The sequence below is a fragment of the Benincasa hispida genome, chromosome 4, assembly GCF_027475165.1.
Source record: "Benincasa hispida cultivar pf3 chromosome 4, pf3_genome.v1.1, whole genome shotgun sequence".
In the NCBI taxonomy this organism is placed as follows: domain Eukaryota; kingdom Viridiplantae; phylum Streptophyta; class Magnoliopsida; order Cucurbitales; family Cucurbitaceae; genus Benincasa; species Benincasa hispida.
Window position 1 is genome coordinate 43,668,280 of NC_143481.1, and position 24,788 is coordinate 43,693,067.

General features: G+C 36.4%; 1 pseudogene; it reads left to right on the forward strand.

Moving 5' to 3' along the window:
- Positions 1-3,002: 3,002 nt before the first annotated feature.
- Positions 3,003-6,696, forward strand: LOC150036735 (uncharacterized; annotated as a pseudogene).
- The last annotated feature ends 18,092 nt before the right edge of the window (positions 6,697-24,788 follow it).

Here is a 24,788-nt window from a genome sequence, read left to right on the forward strand (position 1 = left end):
ATAGTTTTCATTTCTTAAAGTGGCACACTAATATATAAGAAAGAATTATATACTTTTGCACCTACCTCACTATATTATTGTTTTTTGTTCATTTATAACTAATTACCACATTTTTATCAAAAAAAAAAAAAAAAAAAAATCTAATTACTACTTTTTAAACATTTTTCATATCTATCCATATTCAAAATTATAATATATTTTTGTATGAATTTTTACACTGAGAAAAATTTTCAGACTAGCCCTAGGTGGGTGTACAAAATATCCCATTCCATCAATGTATATAGCTCTTTTTTGGATTCCATAGTAATGACTAATGAGAATACTTTCCTACATCCCGTTCCAGATTTCCCTTCTAACCTAGAACGAAGCGTGAAGACGTTAAACATCACTTCTCTCTATGACATCTAACATCCCAACTCTTAACATATCCAATACTCAAAGATCAAACCCAGAGACTTCCAAACCCATTTCCAAAAATAATCTATGTCGATTGACAGAGTTTAGGAATTTGATTCACTTTAAATCACAATACTGTTTAAGAAGTTTTACAGACCAACAATAAGGATTATTTTGAACAAAACATCCCATGACACGTAAGTCATAAGTTTTAGCTATTATGGAATACTTTCAAATACATGCACAGACAATATGACAGATGTTTAACACCACTAGTGGCGTTTGACAGCTCAGCTGGCACCAGGAACTTGTCGCTACCTGGGGGAGGGGAAAAACATAAAACATGGAAAGCATGAGCTAAAGCCCAATGAGTGGTAATTTAGTATAAACATAAATTTTCTCTTTCCAAACATCAACGAATTATAAAAAAAACATTCTATAAATCGTTGGAAACGTATATAAGATCCATTAATTGCTCAAACTCGTATTACTCAAACAATGGCATGATCGTATTTCATATAAATCACATTATAAAACATTCAAGCGTCATCAAAAAACCACACCAACTCTGTACCCAAATACTCATTTACAACGGCGGGTTACTCTGGACAAATAATACCCTCCCCACCCCCGCACGGTGTAAACCAAATCACAAGGTCATATGTGCACGCAGAGCTGCCTCAAGGCTAAGCATAGATACACCCCACAGGCCCAGGTTACTCTGGACTTCCCGGTATACTCTGGTCACATCTGACTTCGATGGTAGCCCCCGATATCCTGGGTAACGCTATAGGCACAGGTTCCTCTGCACTTCCCGGTATACTCTGGCCACATCTGACCCCGGTAGCCCCCAGATTGCCTGAGTGATACTACTGAAACCCATTCAAGTAGCACGGGAAAATAACCATCTCTCGGGTACACGAATTAGCAGTTTGAAACCACTTTCACAAACATTCAGTATTTTTAAATTCAACATCAAGAGGTTTTCATATAAAACCATACAAGTCACAATTTTCTAAACTCTGGTTCCAAACTACATTGTCATAAATCATGATCATATAAACCAATGAGAGTTCAGAAATCCTGATTTAAATATTTTTGAAATATTAGTCAAGTGAAACAGATCATGCCATCACATTTCATAAATCATAACATACTATCATGTATAATTACTTTCTATATCAAAATATTCGAAAATAAATTACTCATAAAAATACCAATTGGATCTCTAATTATGCTTGAGAACACCTCAATTAACCAAAAATTGATTTTTCAGCTTTTAATGACGGAAAATAGATGACAGACGGGAGTCAAACCAGGAAAGTCAACTCTTTCTTCAACCTCCATACCAGAAATTTATAGATTTGGCCTCTATTTTTTCTGTGAGCGTTTCAGACTTAAATTCATCATTTTTCGGCCATTTAAAGCTTAATTAGCCTATAAAAACCTTTTACCTATCCTCTTAATTAACTTACCTCAAAGTTTGGATGTCCGAATTGCCCTAGAACTCCCGAAACTCGTCGAACTCTCCACGGTGCCCCTATTTCTCCGGCAAGAAGCTGTAGAACTTTTAGAGCTTACAATAAGAAATTCCAACAAATAACGATCACATTAAAGATCATAGAACTCTAGAAGACCTTATAAGTAACTTAACTTTAAAGTTAGAGCTTCGAATTAGCATCTAACTCCACGAATTCCCTAAAAACCCGAGCATCCTTTGTTTTTTCGATAACTCTAGCGCCACTGTTTTTCTTCATTTTCCTTACTTCTTGAGCCAAATTTCTTTAAATCAAGCCTCCTACAAGCTTCTTCTTTACTTCCTCTTTATTTTGCTTTCATTTTTCCCAATTTTCCTTCACAAGAACGACCCTAATTTGAAAACAACTCTTTCCACTTCTTCGGTCGGTCAAACTCAGAAAATTTGACATATTAATTAGTTGATATATGAGTAGTATATCTTATATATTTTATTCTTTATTAGTGTAGCAGGAAATATATGAGTAGTATATCTTATATATTTTGTATTTGATTTATCAATTAAATGATATTTGACATATTTGACATATTAATTAGTTGATATACTTTGTATTTAGTAGATCAATATGTTAAAGAATTGAATTTTACCGATCATTATCTTTTACATTTTTTAATTTTTGGACCCCTCCCTAATTCAGGTTATGTTTATTTTTACTAACTACTACAAAACTTTCCAACTTTTCTTAAAGTTGGATATATAGGTGAGGTAGCTGGCTGACTTTAATTTAGAGAATAAGTACACTTTTTTTTAATATAGTAAAGTGAATCAACTTATTTATAAATATGGTAAAATTTTACTGTTTATCATCGATAGACGGTGAAATTTTGATATACTTAAAAATATTTTAAGCAATTTTATTAATAATAATAATAATTATTATTATTATTATTATAGAATATGTCTATATATTTATGTTGTTGCCATGGTATTTTAATTTTTAATAGGAAGTTACTCAATAAGTGAATATAAAAATTTGAAACTTTGGCAATAAGAATAGAAAGAAGTATATGTTAATTAATTTTTTTCTTAAAAAATCGTAATATATATATATTTTGGCCCTATCGCCAAATATAATTTTTTTAAAATTGAGTGGTTTTTTCATGTGTTGGACATATTTTAGTTATTCTAGATTTATTCACGTTTGAGATTTTAGATTGATAGAAAGCTAGTTATGAATTGATATGGACCTACTTTTTTTATAAAAAAAATAAAAAAGGAAAAAAAAAGAAACCTAGGAATACTATAAATGGGCAAGTGATGCATTAATTTTAGGATATTTAAGGATATTAATCCTATCATTTTCTTCCCCATCGTCTTGAAGGTGAATATCACGAAATAACTCAGAAGCTTCCGTTAATTCTATTCATCTTCTTCTCCTCGTTCTCTATAAATACCATCGTCTTCAAGTTGAATATGGCCACAAATCAATTCTCTCTAAACTTACATTATCATCTTCTTTCCAACCACGTAACCCTCTTCTCCTCTCTTTTTTTCTCAATTTTAGATATGGCTATATCAATTCCATATGTTGTTATTGTTACATTTTAGGTTCTGCTGTTTTCAGAAGCCTCCAGCTCCCCCGATAGCATTTTCATTTTAGCCGGCCAAAGCAACATGGGCGGCCGAGGGGGGGTGACTTTTCCAATTTTCTGTACCCAAAAATGTACCTGGGATGGACGTATTCCCCCATAATCTGTACCACATCCCTCCATTCTCCGATTTACTATAGACTACAAATGGGAGCAAGGTCGGGAGCCCCTTAATTGGGACATTGACCATACTAACACAAATGGCGTCGACCTTGGAATGGCTTTTGCAAATCATCTCTTTGCAAAAGCTAGCCAAAATGTTGGGGTTATTGATCTCGTCCCTTGCGCTATTGGAGGATCCCAACTTTAAGAATGGATTAAAGAGACCCATAGGTACACAAATTTGATCCGACGGATCAACACGTCTTTGGAGTTAAGGGGCAAGATCCGAGGTTTTTTATGGTTTCATGGAGAATCTGACTGTCACACCCCACCCCAGATCACCCTCCGAGCCTGGGAGAGGGATGTGACTGCAGCAGTTATCAACCCTTTGGTCGACACTTACTACCTAATAACTCTTGCGAAAATAACTCTGATACCAATGAACGAATTCAACATCCAACTGATTAAGTCAAGGAGGCAAACTACAGCGAGTTAAGTAGGCCCATTTTATTACAACAACGATATAACGTTTATACAACTCCAAGACTTAACTATAAAGTTTACAACAATAACTATAAAACTCTCCAGAAGTGTAACTGTGGCTTGTGACAGACTTTGACCTTAGCAGCACCCTGGAACTCCTCACCTTTCGCTACTTGGGAAGAAAAACATGAAATAACGGAATGAGCTTTTACAAAGCTCAGTGAGTGATAAGCAACTTCTAGAGTTTGTTTCAACTCATAAATAACAAGCACATCACAGATACGAGGTTACATTCAAACCTTCGCCTTGAGTGAGTCTGTTCTCAACTCTATCTACGAGCACGACAGATAGCTAAACCGATAACAACTTAGAATGAGTATGTTGTCTACCTACACACACGATAGATAGATAATTATCACTAGCTACAACGCTTACTCTTTGCGTTCCCTCTGTCTCCTATGTGCACATAGCTCCCTACTCATGGACTCAGAAGCTAGGCCCGTTGGCCCTCTGACCATCCCATGCGAGGATCCTTCCATAGGCTCAGGAACTAGACCTCTCGTGTCCCCTGACCATCCCATGAGGTTTAACTATGAGCTTAGGCACTAGGTCTATTGACCCCCCTGACCATCCCGATCACATAATCTCATTCTCAAGCTAGATAATCATTCACAACTTAAGCATATACAATTATCTAAATGATATGCTTTAAGACTTAAAGGAAAGTACCACTCACCTTGGTCGTTTAGGAACTTTTCTCTCTAGAAGTTCCTTGGTCTTCTCGAGCTCCTCTTTTGAACCCTAAATTCCAGATTCAAATTAAAGCTCAAACTACTCATAGTTCTAGGATTTATCTCGAGTTACTTCCTTCTACAAACCTGCTCCAAAATTTCTCAAGAAACATACCTCAAAATCATAGCTCATAAATGCTCGTGGTTTGGCCGGAAATATCAAAACATCAAGACTGGCCTAGCTTACTTGACAGCTCGACCCCTCTATCTTTTTCTCCTTCTCTAGCCCAATTCCTTAGAGCTTATTCTCTGGCAGCCCCACCATGAAAACTAGACTCTTTTATCTTTCAGATGGCTTTAGAATCACATCAAACGCACGAGTATTCTGGGAGAACTCCTCGTTCCAAATTGATGCTGATTTTCAGACTTTACTGTCCAAATGCGTCCTCTTTGAACTTCTATGTCCAACGCATGGATTTTGCTCCAATGCAAGGTTTGCTCAAGTTTCCCACTCTTCTTAAATGTATTTTGAGTTTTGATCTGAAGAATGAAGCATTTGGTCCTATTTATAGGCGTCCAAACCTTCCCCAAAGTCGACACCACCTACTTGGCTGCATGTCCAAGTGTTCCTCCCTCATACTACCAACACATCCTTTTTTCTAAGTGTCTTCCTCCTATGAAGCCAACGCATGAGCCTCAAATTGCATGTCCTCAGATGCAACCACCTCAAATTCTTAAGGCTTAAGGCTTCCTCCCAAGAAGACACATGTCCGGATGACATCCTCCATGAGTTCATCCTTCATATGCGTCCACAAACTCTTCCAACGCATCAACACAACTTCTTCCAATGCATCAACACAACTTCTTCCAACGCATCCCACACAACATTCTATACTTAGCCAAATTTCCAAATTTTTCCTTTGCCCAAATACTTTCCAAGATCGTGTGGTCAATGCATAGAAATGCCTAGTCCAACACTTAGTCAATTTTCAGGGATTTAAGCTTAACTCAAAGTACTCACATAGAAATGTCTAGTTCAACACTTAGTCAATTTTCAGGGATTTAAGCTTAACTCAAAGCTACTCACATAAAAATGCCTAGTCCAACACTTAGTCAACTTTCAGGGATTTAAGCTTAACTCAAAGCTACTCACATAGAAATGTCTAGTCCAACATTTAGTCAATTTTCAGGGATTTGAGCTTAACTCAAAACTACTCAAGTAAAATCTATTGAACACTTAGAAATTTCCTTTTCTTCAATATAGGATTTAACTTTCTCCTAGTTGATCCCTTAATCACCTACTTAAGTAGGAAAAATGGAAATCCGGGTTTCACACCGATGTTGCGTCAATGGTAGAATCACAAGTCTACCACCAAAATTTGATCACATTTTTTAAAAACCTCGCTCCGTGATGACCTGAACCAACTGAACTTACGCATCCCACTGGTTTGTCTCCTTTATTTTCATATCTATATCTTTCATTTTATATTTTTAATCACTTAAAAATTTCCACAGATCGATTTCTAAAAAATTGTGGGTGAAGATAGCAAAATCTGATCTTAATATCAGCCCATTTATAAATTATGTAAACGACATAAGAAGGGCGGAAGAGGCAGTCAAACGTGAGCTACTTGACGTAACTATTGTGGACGCTAGAAAAGCTATAAAATGTATTATGAATATAGGACAGACACCTTATAACCGAGATGGACATCTCAGTGTGCACACTGAGGTAGAAATAGGAATAATGCTGGCCAAGGCTTTTCTAAAGTTTGGTTTGAAGTATTAGATTGAGCCTTGATAATGTTCGATCAAACTCTTCACTTTATTGGAATTAATTGTTGTTTCTTGCTGTTGTTGTCGTTGTTTTTTTTTTTTTTTAAATGTTTAATTCTGACTTTGCTGTAATTCTGCCATGTTGGCAGATTTCTTCGTTCACCTATATTAATGAAGATGCACTATATATGTTCTTGCTGGCTTACACTATTTTTCTATTTGTCTCAGTCATATTATTTGCAACATATATTGTCAACCACCCTAGTATACACCAACTTCTATGGGTGACTACTTAAATAATAATAAACGAAATGTTACAATGTTTAAAATTTTAGTCTATACGTATTTAGTCTACCAAACAATTAATGGGGATACCTATTTACATATAAAACTATTTTAGCAACCTAGGACTAAATAAATTAATAATTTAATTTTAATTTTAAATTAATGATCATCGTTTTCACCAAAATATTTCTCCAATTCCTTCTTCATTGATGAACACCGAATACTATTTTTCTTAGCTACCTACGAAAGAATCTTCATATATATATATATATATATATATATATATATATATATATATTAACAAAATCCACTTTTAAGTCATTGAGGTTAAAAAATTAATGTCGATTTGATCCCTAAAATTATAAAAAGGATACTTTAATCTACAAAGTTTATTAAATAGTTCTAAATGATCCCTCATGGTTGACTAACGATAATATATATATGTGAGATAGCACTTTATATTGATTCTTTGAATTTGGATGTTAAAATCTTCGCTAATATTTCGTCTATTGCTTTTTTAAGTTACATCTTATTAATTTCTCTATTCTAGATAAATAAATAAATGTGGCTAATAGAACTATGCAATCATTTAGTTAAATTGAGTTTACCTCAACCATAATTAGCATGCACTCTCTTCTTTAAACTTAAAACTTGTCATACTAAACAAAAATCACCCACGAATTACTTTCCGTTCCTACTTTATGACTAAGATGTGAACAACCCTAGCTTTATTTTTCTATACTCTACGACAATTATTATTATCTAAAAGGCTAAATAGAGCAAATTACCACAGTACTACACTACCTAAACCAATAAATCCATGAGAGGGAATATACACTCTCACAAGCTCTCTTTTCAGATTCATCATTTTTTTCTTCTTTTGGTAAATTAATTCATCCCACACCAACCCTAACTCTACCTATTCTATTGAGTTACTTAATTAACTACGTACTCGGTTATTTAGGATATGAACCCTAAGATATAAATGATCAATTATACAAATCATTTTTTATTTTGAGATACAATAATTGCAATGGAAAAAATTGAACATCTGACCTTTAAAAATGGAGTTCATGCTAATATCATTGAATCGAGTTCACTTTGATCAATTATACAAATCAATTAGTCTATATATTATATAATTTGTTGTGTTTTCATTATGGTACTTAAATTTAACATTTCTTTTAAAATGTTTTTATTTATTATGTTTTTCGAAAAAGTATTTTACACAATAATGCGTGTTCGTGGCACAATAGTCATAGGCCTTCTTGCAAATTTGACAAAATAAGTTTATGAATTTAGGCCGTAGCCCAAATTTATTGTTTTCCCAAAAATGACAAAAAACAAGCCCAACCCATGTTTTACCTTCCTACTACTTATATACCCTTGATATACTTCATATACTTGCTACACTATTGATATACACTTGATACCCTTGATAAATTACTAATATACACTTAATACACTATTGATATACACTTGAAACACTCCTGGTACTGGTAGACAGTTGATATATTGGATATACTATTGATACACGGATGAAAATGACTAGTTATTCATGTGTTTTAAATTTAAGTAAATAAAAGCTTGTGACAATTTTGTAACTAAATGAATCTTTATTTATTTAAAGCTCCTTCATGCATCCACTTAAGTTGAAAAGTGGAGGGGCTACCGCACAGAGAGGAGAGAGAAACTTGCAGAGGAAGTTACCAACAACGACAACTAGTGATCGACGAGCGACGTGGCTGACGATCAATGGACGAACAGCAATATAACTAAGGTAGGCAGCGATCAATTTCCAAGAGAGAGCGACGGTCTATGTGTGAGTATTTTAGAGAGAGAGAGGGAGATAAATTGAAATGTGACATTCTTGCAAAATCTCAAAGGTAGAAGATGTGACGTCCTGAGTCCTCATATAATTTTATTCTAATCTAATATCTCAACTGGTTGGATTTTATTTCCGAAGTGCGGACTCATGTTTGTGGTAATTGAAAAGTTCGAAGCTCGAATTATTTCATCTATTTGAGAACTTTGGAATGTTTGGGCTAGGTTGGCCTTTTGAGTTAAGTTTATTAAGTTCTTTTTTTATCTTTAAGTTAGGGTTGGAAAATTGTAGAAAATAACCCAAAAATCCAAAACTTTTCGACCTATTCTTAAACACTTCTTTCTCATTGACCTTTTTCACATGTGAAATACCATTTTTGTTCTCGATTTTAGATGAAGCACCTAGATGAGCGGTAACACACGTTTCATTTACTTTCCTTTCTTCATAGATTCTTCACATTCCCTTCACTATTCTCTGAGCGGTTTCGATCATTTTTTTAGCATTTCGACATATTTTCAACTATCTCTTAGTTAGAAATGTATGTTACTCTCTTATGTTTCAATACACTGTGATTTACATTATTTTCTGAATGATTGGAGCCATAGCAGAATGATTAGGGCTACAAAGGCACATATCATTTAGTACATGTTGATGGATCATTCATAACAGGGTTAACTATCGCTTAGTTTATGGGATAGTGTTCGCTTAGTAAGTGATCAATCATTCGTGGATTATTTAGAGTTTTGTAATCGTCATATTTGTACTAAATGATCGTTTAGCATATTTTACACGATCGTTCAACATATTTTATGCGTTCGTTTACCTATTCATAAACGATCTTTTACCTAAAACTCAACGATCCTATACCTAAAACTAAATGATCGCTTAATTTTTGTTGGATGATCACTTAACTATATGTAGGTTTGTTACTTATTGATTGAATGTATCTATTTGATAGTTTTTGCTAACATGGCCGATCCAGTCCCTGCTGATAAATATTTTCTTGCTACCGTCTCTTGCCTTGTCCACATTGGCAAAATGAATGCCCTGATTAAGAAGAAGCTATTCGATAAACAGCTGGACATGTTTAGGAAGACATGCTTTGGTCCACTACTGGACATGGATCTTGTACACTCTCCTTTGTATACGATATCCCTATTCACATATCTAATACATGAATGATCAGAATCAGATCACTTGTAGCACTTTACAACATTTGTAACACCTACAAAGTGGGTCATACTGGTAGTGTCACCAGGATAAAGTATCCAACCTTATCCATATACTACAGACCATTTAGGTTATCACTTAAAACATAATCCACTTGTATGTCTCCACATACATGTTTAAGTTACAACGATAACCATGAATCTTAGTTTATTGGTTTGTGGTTAATGAAACTAAAATATCAAATATTTCATAGATTGAAGTGAGTAAAATATCATATATTATAAATCACAAAATGTTTGTTCATACAAAATACAAGACCCTACGAGATTTAGGACATCAATCCCAACAAGAATATGATGTCATAAAATTTTCAGGTAATTTTCATTAATTATCTTAAAATATTTTGGTGTTATTTTAATAAATTGGAGCTAAAAATTTAATTCGACAAGTTAATTAATTTAAAATATATTTGTAAAGAATTGGAATTTTAATTTAATCTCTTGGAAATTTGGATTAATTTACTGTGGGAAAGTGTAATTTTAGATTGATTAAATATTTTGAAAGATTTAACTTATTTGAACTATTAGATTGTATGTTCCCTTTAATTTTGGTTTTAGAACCAAAATTAAGTTAATTGGAGAAATTAGTTGGTTTGAGATTATTTTGATAAGAGATTTGGAATTTTGGATTATGTTAGATAAAGATTTGAAAATAAAGAAGAAACAGAATTAGGATTTTGAAAATTAAAAGGAATTTGAAATTTAAGAAGGAAAAAGGAAAATTGTGGTTTTAAATTTTATTCTCTTTAATTTTGGAGTTTGAGTCCAAATTAGAGAAGATAATTAATTTAAATTGAGTTGAATAAGAGAAATTTGGATTTAATTTAAATTAATTAGGTTATGGAGTTTCTAATTTAGTTAGATTGTGGAATTTCTAATTCAATTAGAATATGGATTCCTAAATTAATTAGATTATGGATTTTATAATTAATTAAAATATGAATTTCCTAATTAGATAAATGTCTTATTCAAAAAGAAAATCTAATATATCTACTACTTTAATTATTGAATTTTTTTAAAAAAGATTTCCTAATTAGATAAAGGGTCATATTAAAAAATGAAATATAATCTATCTACTACTTTAAGTTATGAAATCCCAAATAATTTAGGATTGGGATTATTTTTCCTCTATAAATACAATCTTGCACTTCATTCCAATCCATTCGCTTAATTCCAAAAGGAGGTCAATTAGAGAGAAAAAATCTCTATTACTTTCACATTTTTTTTAGTCGTCTCGCTATCCTTTTCGTGGCGAAGAAATTTCGCTTAGAAGCTTCCTAAAGATATTTAGGCCCATTTGGTAAACATTTGATTTTTAGTTTTATTTTTGAAAATTAAGCCTATTTCATCCACGATTGTTACAATCATTTGCATCCGTACAATGGTTGAATTCTTAGCCAAATTCTAAAAATAAAAACAACTTTTTGAAAGTTTCTTTTTTTAGTTCTCAAATTTTAGCTTGGTTTTTTAAACCATGGTGAAAAATAAATAACAAAGGAAGAAATTTGGAGGGAAAGTATTGTCCATAGGCTTAATTTTCAAAAAAAAAAAAAAAAAAAAAATGGTTACCAAACGGGGCCTTAGTTATTTAAGAAAGACAATTTTTTTTCAGACAAGCATTCCTAGAAGTTAGAGAAGGGAGATAGATTGCTTGCAAAGTTTTATCTAGCTCAAGTTCAAGGTAAGTAATCTTACTACTAGAACCGCCTTCGTGTTGGGTGATAGTGCTCAGCCTGGAATACAAGCATGAAGTTGAAAGTCCAGTAGCCGAAAGCATCACTAGCTTAAATTAAGGATAGCTTTGATGGTTCTAAGACTGAAAGAATCATGATGGCTGATTAGAAAGGAAATATGAACATATGACTGTCTTGTTTGAAGTATGTGATAAGTATGGGCATGATCTTTATTTATAAAATATTTTATAAGAATGTATGAGCATGAACTAGATATTATTTGATATATATAAGGATGTATGAGCTTTATGTTATGATTCATGTGTGGGACTCTATTTTATGATGCATGACATTTATGTTAGCGATAGTTTCCCCTACCCGTAGGCACATACCCACTAGAGGTTTGTGATTTCCTTCAATATTTCACTTGAGGATGTTTCCTTTAGGATTCACCAGAGGTTAGTGATCTCCTTCGAAATTTTACCAGAGGTTAGTGATTTCCTTCGGGATTTTACTAGAGGTTTATGTTTCCTACGGGATTCACCAGAGGTTAATATCCCATTCGGAATTCACCAGAGGTTAGTGATCTCCTTTAGGATTTCACCAAAGGTTTGTAGGTACATCTCACCGACGGTAAACCGGGTTAAATTATTCACTAGATAGTTATCCATGATAAGTAGAGGTTTTTGCAGATCTTACTAAAATGTTGCATTTATTGGACATAAATGTTTAGCCTGACCCTAGTAAGGTTACTTACTGAGTATTTTATACTTATCCTTTCTTATGTTATGTTTTTAGGTAAGAGCAAGGACATGCTAGCAAATGACAAAAGGAATCGTTGACTGTGCCATTGGGATCAGAGAGATGCTTCCACTCATGTTTTAATGTTTTAAATTCCAGTCTTGATGTTTGAACTTAGATTTTCATTGTTTGAAATTTATATTTCAGGGGGACCCCGATAAAAAAATTTCAATTATTTAGATTTTACAAATTATTTAATAAAATTCTTTCAATCTTAGTTAAAATTTATGAGAGGGTTATTTTGATATTTATGCTTGCATGTTGTAACGACCTAGTGTAAGTCCTAGGAAGTCGGATCATTACCATTAAACACAAAAATTGATAATTAAGAGGCATGTTAGACAACTTTTAAGTTTATGAATTATATATAAACACAAAATTATAAGTTAATTTGCTAAACTTCAAACATTATATGCATTTGTGCCCTCCTTACTTGAAGTTTTGGATTCGCCATTGGCTAAACTCATTATTGCCAACATAACCAAGTGAGGAGGAGAGTACATGAACGAAAGCTTCTCTTCATATTTACTTTTTATTTAATATAGTTTATTCATTATTCATTTACATATAAGATAACTTTGTTTATTTTTTGGTCAGGCGGAATTTTTTGCCTAATTCTGGCCAAATAAAATAGTCGTTTCTATCTAACCATGTAGTAATGGTAGCACAGTTCCAATTTAAGGAACCTTTGAATTTAAAAAATAAACTGCTTACCATCCATACGCTAAATGATCATTTACAAGTTCTACATGATCCAGTATTACTAAATGATCGCTTACTAAATCCACTGCGATCACTTACAAACTCCTACACGATCGCTTACAGACTATTACACGATTGCTTACCCAGTTACTATACGATCGCCCACTAGTTGCTATACAATCGCCTACCAAATGCTACATGATCGCTTAGTTCAGTAACACGATCGCTTAGTAAAAGTTGACGATAAGCGACACTCCGCGATGGCTTCTCCACGACAGCATCTTCCGAACTCCCACTCTCGAGAGTTAAATCCTACTTAAGCAGGTGATTAATGGAATTAGCTAAGCGAAAGTTAAATCTCATGTTGAAGTGAAGGACTTTCTAAGTGTTGAATAGATTTTCCTTGAGTAGTTTTGAGTTAAGCCTTAATGGTGAAATTTGGCTAAGTGTAAGGTCCAAAAGGACCCATGTGTTAAGTGTTAGGAGACATTAACGCATAAGATGAAAAGGCAACCATGCGTTTGTAAGGTTGGACGCATGATTGGCTGAAGTATTGGCAAGGGGCATTGCTAAGAGTTGCTTATGCGTTGGGTATGTGTGAGCGAGATGTTGAGCACAAGACACTGGGCAGACGATCGTGTAGGCGGGTGCTGGACGATCGTGTAGCAAAACAGAGAGCTACACAATGAGGTAGGTGATTGTATAGGCGAGCGCTGGATGATCGTATAGCAATGGGGGAGCTAAACGATGAGGTAGGCGATCATATAGCAGATGCGCGGAACGAAGCGATGCGCTAGACGAAAATGTAGATGGGCATGTCATTAAGTGATGAGAAATGACAAGCTAGACGATCGGGCTATATGATAGGCCAAGTTCTACACGATCAGTGTAAGTGCTAGATGATAAACGTGGAAGGTAGGCGACAACACTAAACGATAGCACTATATGGTAACGTTAAGTGTTAAACGATGAGCGGACGCTAAGTGATGGACTACATGATGGCGCTACACGATGTGCGCAGATGCTAGATGATAGTCGTGCTGCACTAGACGATGAGCAGATGCGCTACACGATGGGTGTTGGGCGATAGACACAGGTGCTGGGCGATGATGCTAAGCGATGAGAGGATGCATTAGGCGATAAGGTGTCAGTGCTAAACGATGAAGGTAAATGATGCGCACATTAGCTAAGCGATAGGCTATGAGCAAGATCGTTGAGAGCGAGATCGTTTGCTAAATGATTGAGCTACATGATGGGCTGTTGGAGCTAAGCGATAGATGCATGAACTAAACGATGGAGTGGTGTTGAGGGCTGCGTTTCGCAAGATTAATGAGCTCATCAGAACAAATGGCGTTATCGACGAAAGTCTGAAACAGAGATATTAGAAGCTGGATGAATAAATATTCATGCAAGGTGAGTTTGATGTATGAAGAAGACATATCAAATAAGAGGTGGATGAGGCTGAGTGTTAGTAGGATGAGAAGAAAACGCCTGGATGTGATCAAAGGAGCAAGTTTCGGGTAAAGGAGAAGGGTGAGATGCCTATAAAAGGAATAGAATGCTCCACTTTAACCCACAAACAATTTAAATTCATAAAGATCACTAAGAAAGGAGTAAGTAAGAGACATTCGTGTGTTGAACGAAGGAAAAGAAGTGTTGATTGGACGAAAGTCGGAACAGAGGCACTAAAGGAAGCTGAGTGTAAGGAAGAGTGTTAGAGGATGGATTTGAAAGAGACCATGCGTTGGGAGTGAGATCATGCGCGGTCATGAATTTCCAAGAGGAGGAGATGTTGTCGTTCAGTGAAGTCTGAAAGTAGAATCAATTTGGGACAAGGATATCTCCCAGAATACTTGTGCATTTAAAGTGATTTCAAAGCCACCTAAAAGCTAAAAGAGTCTATTTTTCAGGGTAGGGCTACCAGAGAAAAAGCTCCAAGGAATAGGGCTAGAGAATAAGGAAAAGACAGAAGGGTCAAGCTATCGAGTAAGCTGGGCCAGTCTTGATGATTTGACGATTCCGGCCAAACCACGAGGTGTTCTGAGCTAAGCTTTTGAGGGTAGCTTCTGAGACATTTTAGAGCATATTTGTAGAAGGAAGTAACTCGAGATAAAGCCTATAACTATGAGTAATTTGAGCTTTAAGTTGAATCTGGAATTTATGGTTCAAAAGAGGAGCCCGGGAAGATCAAGGAATTTCTAAGAGAAAGATTCCTATCCTTACCAAGGTGAATGGTAATTTCCTTTAAGTCTTAAAGAATATATTTTAGAGTAAATTGTATATGCTTATGTTATGAATGAGTATTTAGCATGAGAATGAGATTATGTGATCGGGATGGTCAGAGGGTCAATAGACCTACTTCCTGTGCTCGAAAGTAAAACCTCACAGGATGGTAAGGGGACCAAGAGGTCTAGTTCCTGAGCCTGTGGGAGGATCCTCGTATGGGATGGTCAGAGGGCCGACGGGCCTAGCTTCTGAGTCCATGAACAGGGAGCTATGTGCACATAGGAGACATAGGAAACAAAGGGGAAATGATAAGAGTAAGCGTTTGTAATTAGTAATAGTTAACTATCTACCGTGTGTGTAGGTAGACAACATACTCATTCTAAGTGGTTATCAGTTTAGCTATCTACAGTGAGTGTAGATAGAGTTGAGAACAGACTCATTCAAAGTTGAGGTTTGAATGTAATCTCATATTTATGATATGCTTGTTTTTTTTTTTTTTTGTTTGAAATAGACTCAAGTAGTTGCTTACCACTCATTGAGCTTTGTGAAGCTCATTCTTTTCTTTCATGTTTTTCTTCCCAGGTAGCGAAAGGTGAGGAGTTCCAGGGTGCTGCTAAGGTCAAGGCCTGCCACAAACCACAGTTACACTTCCTGAGGGTTTTAAGAGCGGTTATTGTAAACTTTGTAGTTAAGTCTTGGAATTGTATAAACATTACATTGCTGTAATAAAATGGGTCTACTTAATTAGTAGTTGTTATCTCCTTGACTTAAAGTTTGCATAAAGTAAAGAGGTTCAGTTGGAAAGTAGGTATCAGAAAAGGGTGGTATCTGCAATCCCTCATGCCTTTCCTTGGGCTTAGAAGTGCGGGCTCGATGTGGGGTGTGACACGAGAGCTCCTCTTCCTCACTCCTAAATATTTAGAATTCCCTAACTCTCTTTCCGTTTCCTTCTTCTTTTAAACCTTCACTTCTCCCAATGGAATTGGGAGTCATTCTTAACTGATTCAACCACCTCTTCTCTATTCTATCTTTCTTGATATTGTCACATAATTGAGGTCCTATCAAATATCTAGACAGAACCAAAGAGGGTTTAGAGGAGAATTGAAGTCTATGTCCTAGCGTCCTAGCGTCCTAGCGTAGTAGAATACGAAGGACAGCTGTGAAGTGGATAGTACAGGGATTGGACATGAACTGACTAAAAATATGAATTGCATAGGCTATGTTTGGATGAGTTACTGTTAAATATATGAGGCTGCCAACAAGTTATCTATACAGTGTTGGATCCTAAAGGGGAACACCGTCAAAAGAGGTTAGACGAACATTGGAATCCAATGGTGTCGGTGCTGTGGTAGAATCAGTGATACCTGAATGAGCTAATAGATCTAATACATACTTCGCTTGAGATAAGTAGTATCCATTAGAGCATGATAAAACCTGAAGACCAAGGAAGTAATTGAGCGGTCCCAGATCTTTCATCTCAAATTGTTCTCCTAGATAGCGTCGGAGATCCGAAATAGCCCGAGCATTATCACCAGTAATGATCATATCATCCACATGTAACAAAAGGAGAACAAGTCCACGAGAAGTTTTTTGAGTAAATAGAACGGAGTCATGCGCGCTAGAGGAAAATCCAAGCTGAGTAACTTTAGAGTTGAAGGTTGCAAACTAGGCACAAGAAGCCTTCTTGAGCTCATATAATGCACGGTGAAGAAGACATACCTTGTTTGATGGAGAAGGTATGCCAGGTGGTGGCTGCATATACATTTCCTCAGACAATGTGCCATTGAGGAAGACATTCTTAACATCCATTTGAAGAAGAGGCCACTGCCTGGCAGCTGCTACATCTAATAGACTCCAGACAGATGTCATTCGTGGAACTAGAGTGAATGTTTCATCATAGTCAATAGCATTTGAAGACGAGCCTTATAGTGTTTGAAAGATCCATCAGAGCGGGTCTTGATTTTATAGATCCACTTTCAATAGATTTCTTACCAGGTAGTAGATCAACATACTCCCAAGTTTGAGTCTTGTCTAATACCTGAAGTTTCTTATCTATAGCTTGCTGCCAAAGAGGGTTGGTACAAGCCTTATGATAAAACTGCATTTCAACTAAGGACATAGTAGTGGAAAAACAATGATAGTCCTGTAGATACTGTGGAGTTTCTCTTACCCGAGCAGACCGACGAACAGGTGCAGGATCATGATCAGCATCAGGGACAAATGGTAGGTTCGAGAGTGCAGCAGATAGAGAAGACTGACCGAGCTCTGAGACGAGTGGGATGGAAGATGCAAGTTCTGGTACGAGTGGAGTAGAAGACTCATGCTCTAGAATGGGTGGACTGGAATCTGGAATGGGTGGAACAGGTGACTCAGATGAAGATTCACAGGCGAGAAATAGATTTGTGGTAGGACTAGTGAAGAGTGATTGGGTACCAAGAAGGGAGGCATGGAAGGAAGAAATACCAGAAAAAGATATGATGATCTTAGAAGGTGACATGGCGAATACGTAACTGAATGGATATGGGGTCTCAACACCGGAATCCGTTGTGTTCAATTCCATAACCAAGAAAGTAACACAAACGAGCCCGAGGTTCAAGTTTGAAATGTACATGGGGATGAAGTAAAACAAAGCAGGCACAACCAAAAACTTTGAAAAGAGAATAGGAGGGTGGAGTGCCATATAATCGCTCAAAAGGAGACATATTGTGTAGAACAGTAAAGGGAAGACGGTTGATAATATAGACAGATGTGAGTGCAGCTTCTACCCAAAACTTTTCAAGACAAAATGCGGAGAGAAGTTGTGCACGGGCAGAGTCGAGAATATGGCGATGTTTTCTTTTGGGCTGACCATTTTGTTGAGAGGTATAAAGACATGAGCGTTGGACAAGAGTGCTCTATTAAGTTAGGAAGGAAAGAAGGTGGGAGTTCTTATAATTCATGGCATTGTCAGTCTGAAGAATTTTGATGGTTTGAGAAAACTAAGTTTGAATCATTTTAGCAAATTCAATGTAAATTTGGGGTAGAGATGAACGATTCTTAAGAAAATATATCCAAGTAAAAAAGGAGTAGTCTTAAATGAATAAAACAAAATACCGATAACCATTTATGGTAGGGGTGGAAGTAGGGCCCTAAACGTCAAAATGAACAAGGCCAAATGGATTATCATAGAGAGAAGCTGAAGTAGGAAATGACAAAACAGGCTATTTCACAAGTTTGCAATGTAAACAATCAAATGAACAAAATTTAGAGGCATTACTTAAGGTACCAACATAAATTAGGCTACGAATTTTGTCAGATGACCCATGGCCAAGATGAAGGTGCCACTAGTACGTATCGGTGTATGTGACAGCTGTAGACACGGATGACAGAACAGAAAGCTGAAGAGACGTGAGCTCAAATAATCTTCCCACCTTGCAACCCGTGTCAACCATCTATGAAACCCAGATCTCAATTTCCCTACCTAAGTAGGTGATTAAGGGAATTAACTAAGTGAAAGTTAAATCCTATGTTAAACGAAAAGGAAATTTCTAAGAGTTGAATATATTTTCCTTGAGTAGTTATGAGTTAAGCCTTAATTGGTGAAATTTGGCTAAGTGTAAAGTAAAAAAGGACCCATGCGTTGAGTGTTATGAGACATAAACGCATAAGATGAGTAGAAAGGCAACCATGCGTTTGAACGCATGTTGGCCAAAGCGTTGGCAAGAGGCGATGCCAAGAGTTGTTCATGCATTGAGAATGCGTGAGATATGGCACTAAGCAGAAGCGAGATATAGAAAATGAGCGGCGTTACATGATGAGGTAGGCGATCGTGTAGCAAATGAGCGGTGCTACATGATGAGGTAGGCGATCGTATAGTAAATGCGTGGAGCTAAGCGATGCGCTAGACGATTGTGAAGAGGCGCGTGGCGTTAAACGTTGAGAAGTGACGCGCTAGACGATTTGGCTATACGATAGGCGTTATGCACTACATGATCAGTGTAAGCACTAGACAATATGCATAGAAGCTGGACGATAGTGCTAAACGATAGCACTAGACGATAGAGTTAAGTGTTAGATGATGCCCAGGCGCTAAGTGATAGACTACACAATGGCGCTATGCGATGGGCATGGGTGCTAGACGATAGCCGTGCTGCACTAGACGATGGGCATCAACACCACACGATAAGCGAAATACTAAGCAATGGGCGTTGCGCGATAGACACAGATGCTAAGCGATGAGCGGATGCATTAGACGATAAGGCGTCAGTGATAAACGATGGAGGTAAACGATGAGCGCGACAGCTAAGCGATGGGCTATGCGCGAGATCATTGAGAGCGAGATCGTTTACTAAATGATTGAGCTACATGATGAGGCGTTGGAGCTAAGCAATAGATGCAAGGACTACACAATGGAGCGGTGCTGAGGCTTGCGTTACACAAGGTTGATGAGCTCACTCAGAAAAATGGTTGTACTGAGAGATGGTTAGACTTGAGTTAGTAGAAGCTAGATGAATGAAGTTTCATGCAAAGGCAGTTTTATGCATGAGGAAGACATAGTTCCTTGGTAAGGATAGAAAGGAAGATGACATAGTTCCTTGGTAAGGATAGAAAGGAAGATTCTATCCTTACCAAGGTGAGTTGTAATTTCCTTTAAGTCCTAAGCATATATTTTAGAGTAAATTGTATATGCTTATGTTATAAATGAGTAAATAGCATGAGAATGAGAATATGTGATCGGGATGGTCAGAAGGTCAATAGACCTAGTTCCTAAGCCTAGAAATGGAACCTCACAGGATGGTCAGGGGACTGAGAGGTCTAGTTCTTGAGCCTGTGGGCGGAACCTCGTATGGGATGGTCAGAGGGCCGATGGGCCTAGCTTTTGAGCCCATGAACGGGGAGCTATGTGCACATAAGAGACATAGGAAACAAAAGGGAAATGTAAGAGTAAGCGTTTATAATTATTAACAGTTAACTATCTACCGTGCGTGTAGATAGGAGTTGAGACCAAACTCATTCAAAGCGGAGGTTTGAGTATTAACATCGTATATATATGATATGCTTGTTATTATGAGTTGAAATAGACTCTAGAAGTTGCTTACCACTCACTGAGCTTTGTGAAGCTCATTCTTTCCTTTCATGTTTTTCTTCCCAGGTAGCAAAAGGTGAGAAGTTCTAGGGTGCTGCTAAGGTCAAGGTCTGCCACAAGCCACAGTGACACTTCTGAGGTTTCAGAGTTGTTAATGTAAAATTTGTAGCTAAGTCTTAGAGTTGTAAAAACATTACATTGTTGTAATAGAATGGGCCTACTTAATCAGTTGTTGTTATCTTATTGACTTAAAGTTTATTAAGAGTAAAGAGGTTTAGTTGGACAGTAGGTATCACAAAAGAATGGTATCTGCGTTCCGTCGCACCTCCTCTCGGGCTCAAGAGGTGGGCTCGGGGTTGGGTATGACATCATCTGACCCGTTCATGGATCTAAACCTGACAACCACGAGAGGAAAAGAGAATAATTAGTTTCAGGTCACATAGTTGTCCAACAAAGACAAGACTGAAAGTCAGTGCGGGACATGATATGTCATGGATAGGCTAATACTCGGTGTCCTGACAAACCCAACATGGGAAATAGGCATGTGGTTACCATCAGTAGAATATAGTAGAGGCAAGGATTGCACAGGGGTGGAGGAAGACCATAAGGCAATATTTGAGGTCATGTGATTGCAGCAAGCTGAATCCAGGAACCAAGATATACCTGGTGCCATGGTAAGGGCATGAGAGTTGGGAGAGAGCACTTGTTTCAGCAAATCTTGAAGTTCGCTGATCTAGATACTTGGAGGATTGGGGGGTACCACATCCGAGGTACTGGCAGGTGCTGTGACAAACGAAGAACCATGTTTGGGGGAATTCTCGGATTTATTGATGTATCCTAAAGGCCAAGGTGGTTTGGTAGGACAGTTGTCTAGAATATGACCCTTTTTATGGCAATATCTGCATTCAATGGTGGGGCATCTGGAAAACCTATGACCATGCTGTTTGCAATTCTTGCAAAAAATTGACTCAGTTGGAAATCATGAATGGCTGGTTGCAAGAGCAACGTCTTGGGAAGGAGAGGAGACTAACCCAAGTCGCCTTTCCTCAAAGAGAAATTCCTAAATCATTACATTAAGAGATGGTACTGGACTATGGTGTAACAAGGAAGCACGAACAGACTCATACTCAGGACGAAGCCGCATAAGGACCTTGATAAGTCGTAGATGATCTGCACTGATTTTAGCCTTGTCTAGTTGAGTCCAAATAGGTTGAAGAATAACGAGATACTCATTCATGGATGCTCGATCTCCTAATATATGCCAACTAGAGTAGTTTAAAGTTGATAGTAGTGGGCAAGACCCACGGTTTGGAATCGTTCGGACAGAAAATCCCAAAGTTCTTTAGCTGTGTCGAACACATCAAACTTAGTATGAATGACTAGGATGGAGGTATTACCCAACCAGGTGATTATCTGATGGTTCTTGCTATCCCAGTCTTTCATTCTGTCCACAGTTTTGTTGTCTTCTTCAGTGGCGCCTTTTATAGGCTTAACGACATCAGCTGTTACCACTCGCCATATTTTACGACCAATCAGGAAGCTATTCATTTGATAAGTTCAGGTAATATAGTTGGTGTCATCAAGGATTGTGTTGATAGGATGAAAGATGTAATTTTTCTCCATTTAAAACAAAAGAAAAAATGATACCAGTATGAGGCACGAGTCAATATCCGGTTGAGTTCTTCATGCACTTTGGATGTGAGATAGAGATCCAAATCAGGTATCCGTGGGTCGAGTTTTGAATCGAGAATCGGGGATCGAGGGTTGAGTTCTAGATTGGCGATCGAGGATCGAGGCTCAAGTTCTGAACCGGGGATCAGAGATCGAGTTCGATCGAGGGTCAAGTTCTGAACCGAGGATCAAGGGTCGAGTTATGGACCGAGAATCGGGGAACGAGGTGAAGGAACCCATTCTGAAGGGAATCGTAAGCGAAAGCAAGATCGACCCAAATTCCATTTTTTGTTGAATGTGAGATTTACTGTAAAACAAGAACAAGATATGTATTTATATATAAATTACAACATGCTATCAAAAGGTGTTAGAAACCTTACCTTTCAAGACATTTCTTCAAGATTCCCTCGAACAACACAGGAACCCCTCGAAAAATTTCTTCAAGAAACCTTTGAACAAGAACGTACACGACCACAAAGACTTTCTTGGTATTCTCAGGTAGAGAACTTAGGAGTGGTGGGCTCTGGCTATTTTGGAGTAAAGGAATTTTGTGATAAGGAGGAAGGTTTGAGAAATTTTCACCAACAACTCAAACACACACAGAACTCCTTTGTGGTTTTTTCTCTCTGTCAAATTCATTGATTAGATTATGAAGATGTTGGGTTTTTTGTCCTAAAACTCGCAGTTCGTAAAAAGATAAACATTTTCTATAGCCAATAAACTTATTATTGATTGCATACATAAAAGTCTAAATCCAATAAACTAAGATCCATGGCTATTATATGAATACTTGAACTTTATGTAGAGACATAAAGATGGATCAAGTTCGAGTAAATAGCAAAAACGATCTATAGTACATGATTAAGATTGGGTACCATATTCTAGTAACACTATTGGATATGGCCTACTCTATAGCTATTACAAAGAGTAGTAAAGTGCTACAAACGAAGTGATCCTAATACATACATGTTATGACATGAGGAGTGGAGTTTGCATAAGATCAGATTAAGAAATAAGTAAATCTTACTTTATAACGTTGTTTACTATATAAGATTGACTATTTCACTAGATGACCAAGGTAACTCGATCTTAATGCTGAGCTAACTATGAACTCCTGTTTATTTGGGATTATCCTTAGATTTTCATAGGTGAGAGTTAACTCAACAGCACCGGCTCAATAAGCCTCCCATTTTAGGGATAAGATCGAATAGATAGTTGGGGACTTAGGGTGCAAGACGAAATTCACGCCTACCCGATTTAGGGATAGGAGAAAGGTTATTATCTCAAGTACTGAATCCAGGTCTTGAACAAGGGGCCCCACCCTCTCACTAGGCTGAGAGAGTTTTGGCTTAGTGACTGGATCACAAACCAGTTGTTCATTAGAGGATTAGTAGGAACTTAAGGAACAAGACGTAATTTCGAGGGTAAAACAGACATGCGACCCAATGTTATTACGAACAACCTTTGAAGGGTTGACTTACTAATTATGGTTAAATCACGTGGACATAATATATCTACAGTAAGTGAAGTGCAACTATGGGCTTTAGTGTAGTGACCTATTAGTTAACGAATGGGGGTTAATTCGATGTAATGAGTTTAGCCAATTAATCTCGGATTGTTGGAGCCCATGATATGTAGGTCCGCAAGGTCCTCCTACTAGCTCGTAAATTGATTAGTTTTAGAGTAACGTGATAAGTTAATTTGAAACATTCAAATTAGAGATAGAGGAATTAATAATTATATGAGATATAATTACACGTTTAATATTAAGAATTAAAAGGAATAGAAGAATTAATATTTAAGTATGATTTAAATATTTTAAGGTGAATTTGTGTAAAATTAATTTAATATTTTATATTAAATTAATTAGAATTATTTAAATTATTTAAATAATTATTTATTATTTTTATTAGAAAATTAATTTATGAAATTAATTACAAAATTAATAATATTTTCAATTTTTAAAATCAAATCGATTTTTGAAATCTCTCATTCAGAACTACCTACGTGCACGTGGAGTTTACTAAGTACCGTCAACACCTTAGTTACTATTACTCAGATATCGGGCTCTTCTTTAGAATCAAATCAAGCTTTAAAAGTAAAACATTTACATTAAGAATCATTCAATCATACCCTTTATCTGAGAAACACATGCTTTATCATAGCAACTTAGCTTTTGTAATGAATTAACATATAACCTTGGCATGCGATAAAACATATACATGCTAGAGAAGAAATGCTATGCAATTTATAAAAACTTGGTTGCTTGAAAATGTATAAACTTATCATCAAACATTATTGAAATCGCATGGTCTTTTATGCATAAACATTGAAAACATTAAGTTTAAATTAGTCACTCACTACTCATATGGGCTCTTAACGGTTTGTAGGCTTCTCCTAGCTCCTTTTGGCCTGAAGCAACATAATTTCTTGTTAGATTCCTTAGAATTCTCATCAAGATGCTTCAAATAGTTTGCTTACTAGCGTGACCCTTACTAGCGGGATCAACACTAGCGAGATCGTCGCCAAGGAGATAGTCACAAACGAGATCATCACTAGTGAGATCATCTTATGAGCGAGACTTAGAATGAAAATCAGTGACACTAGGCACAAAACTAGAGAGATTTTTCATTCTAGCGAGACTTACATTTATTAGCAAGAATTAGTATAATTTCTAGCGTGACTAGGCAGAAAATC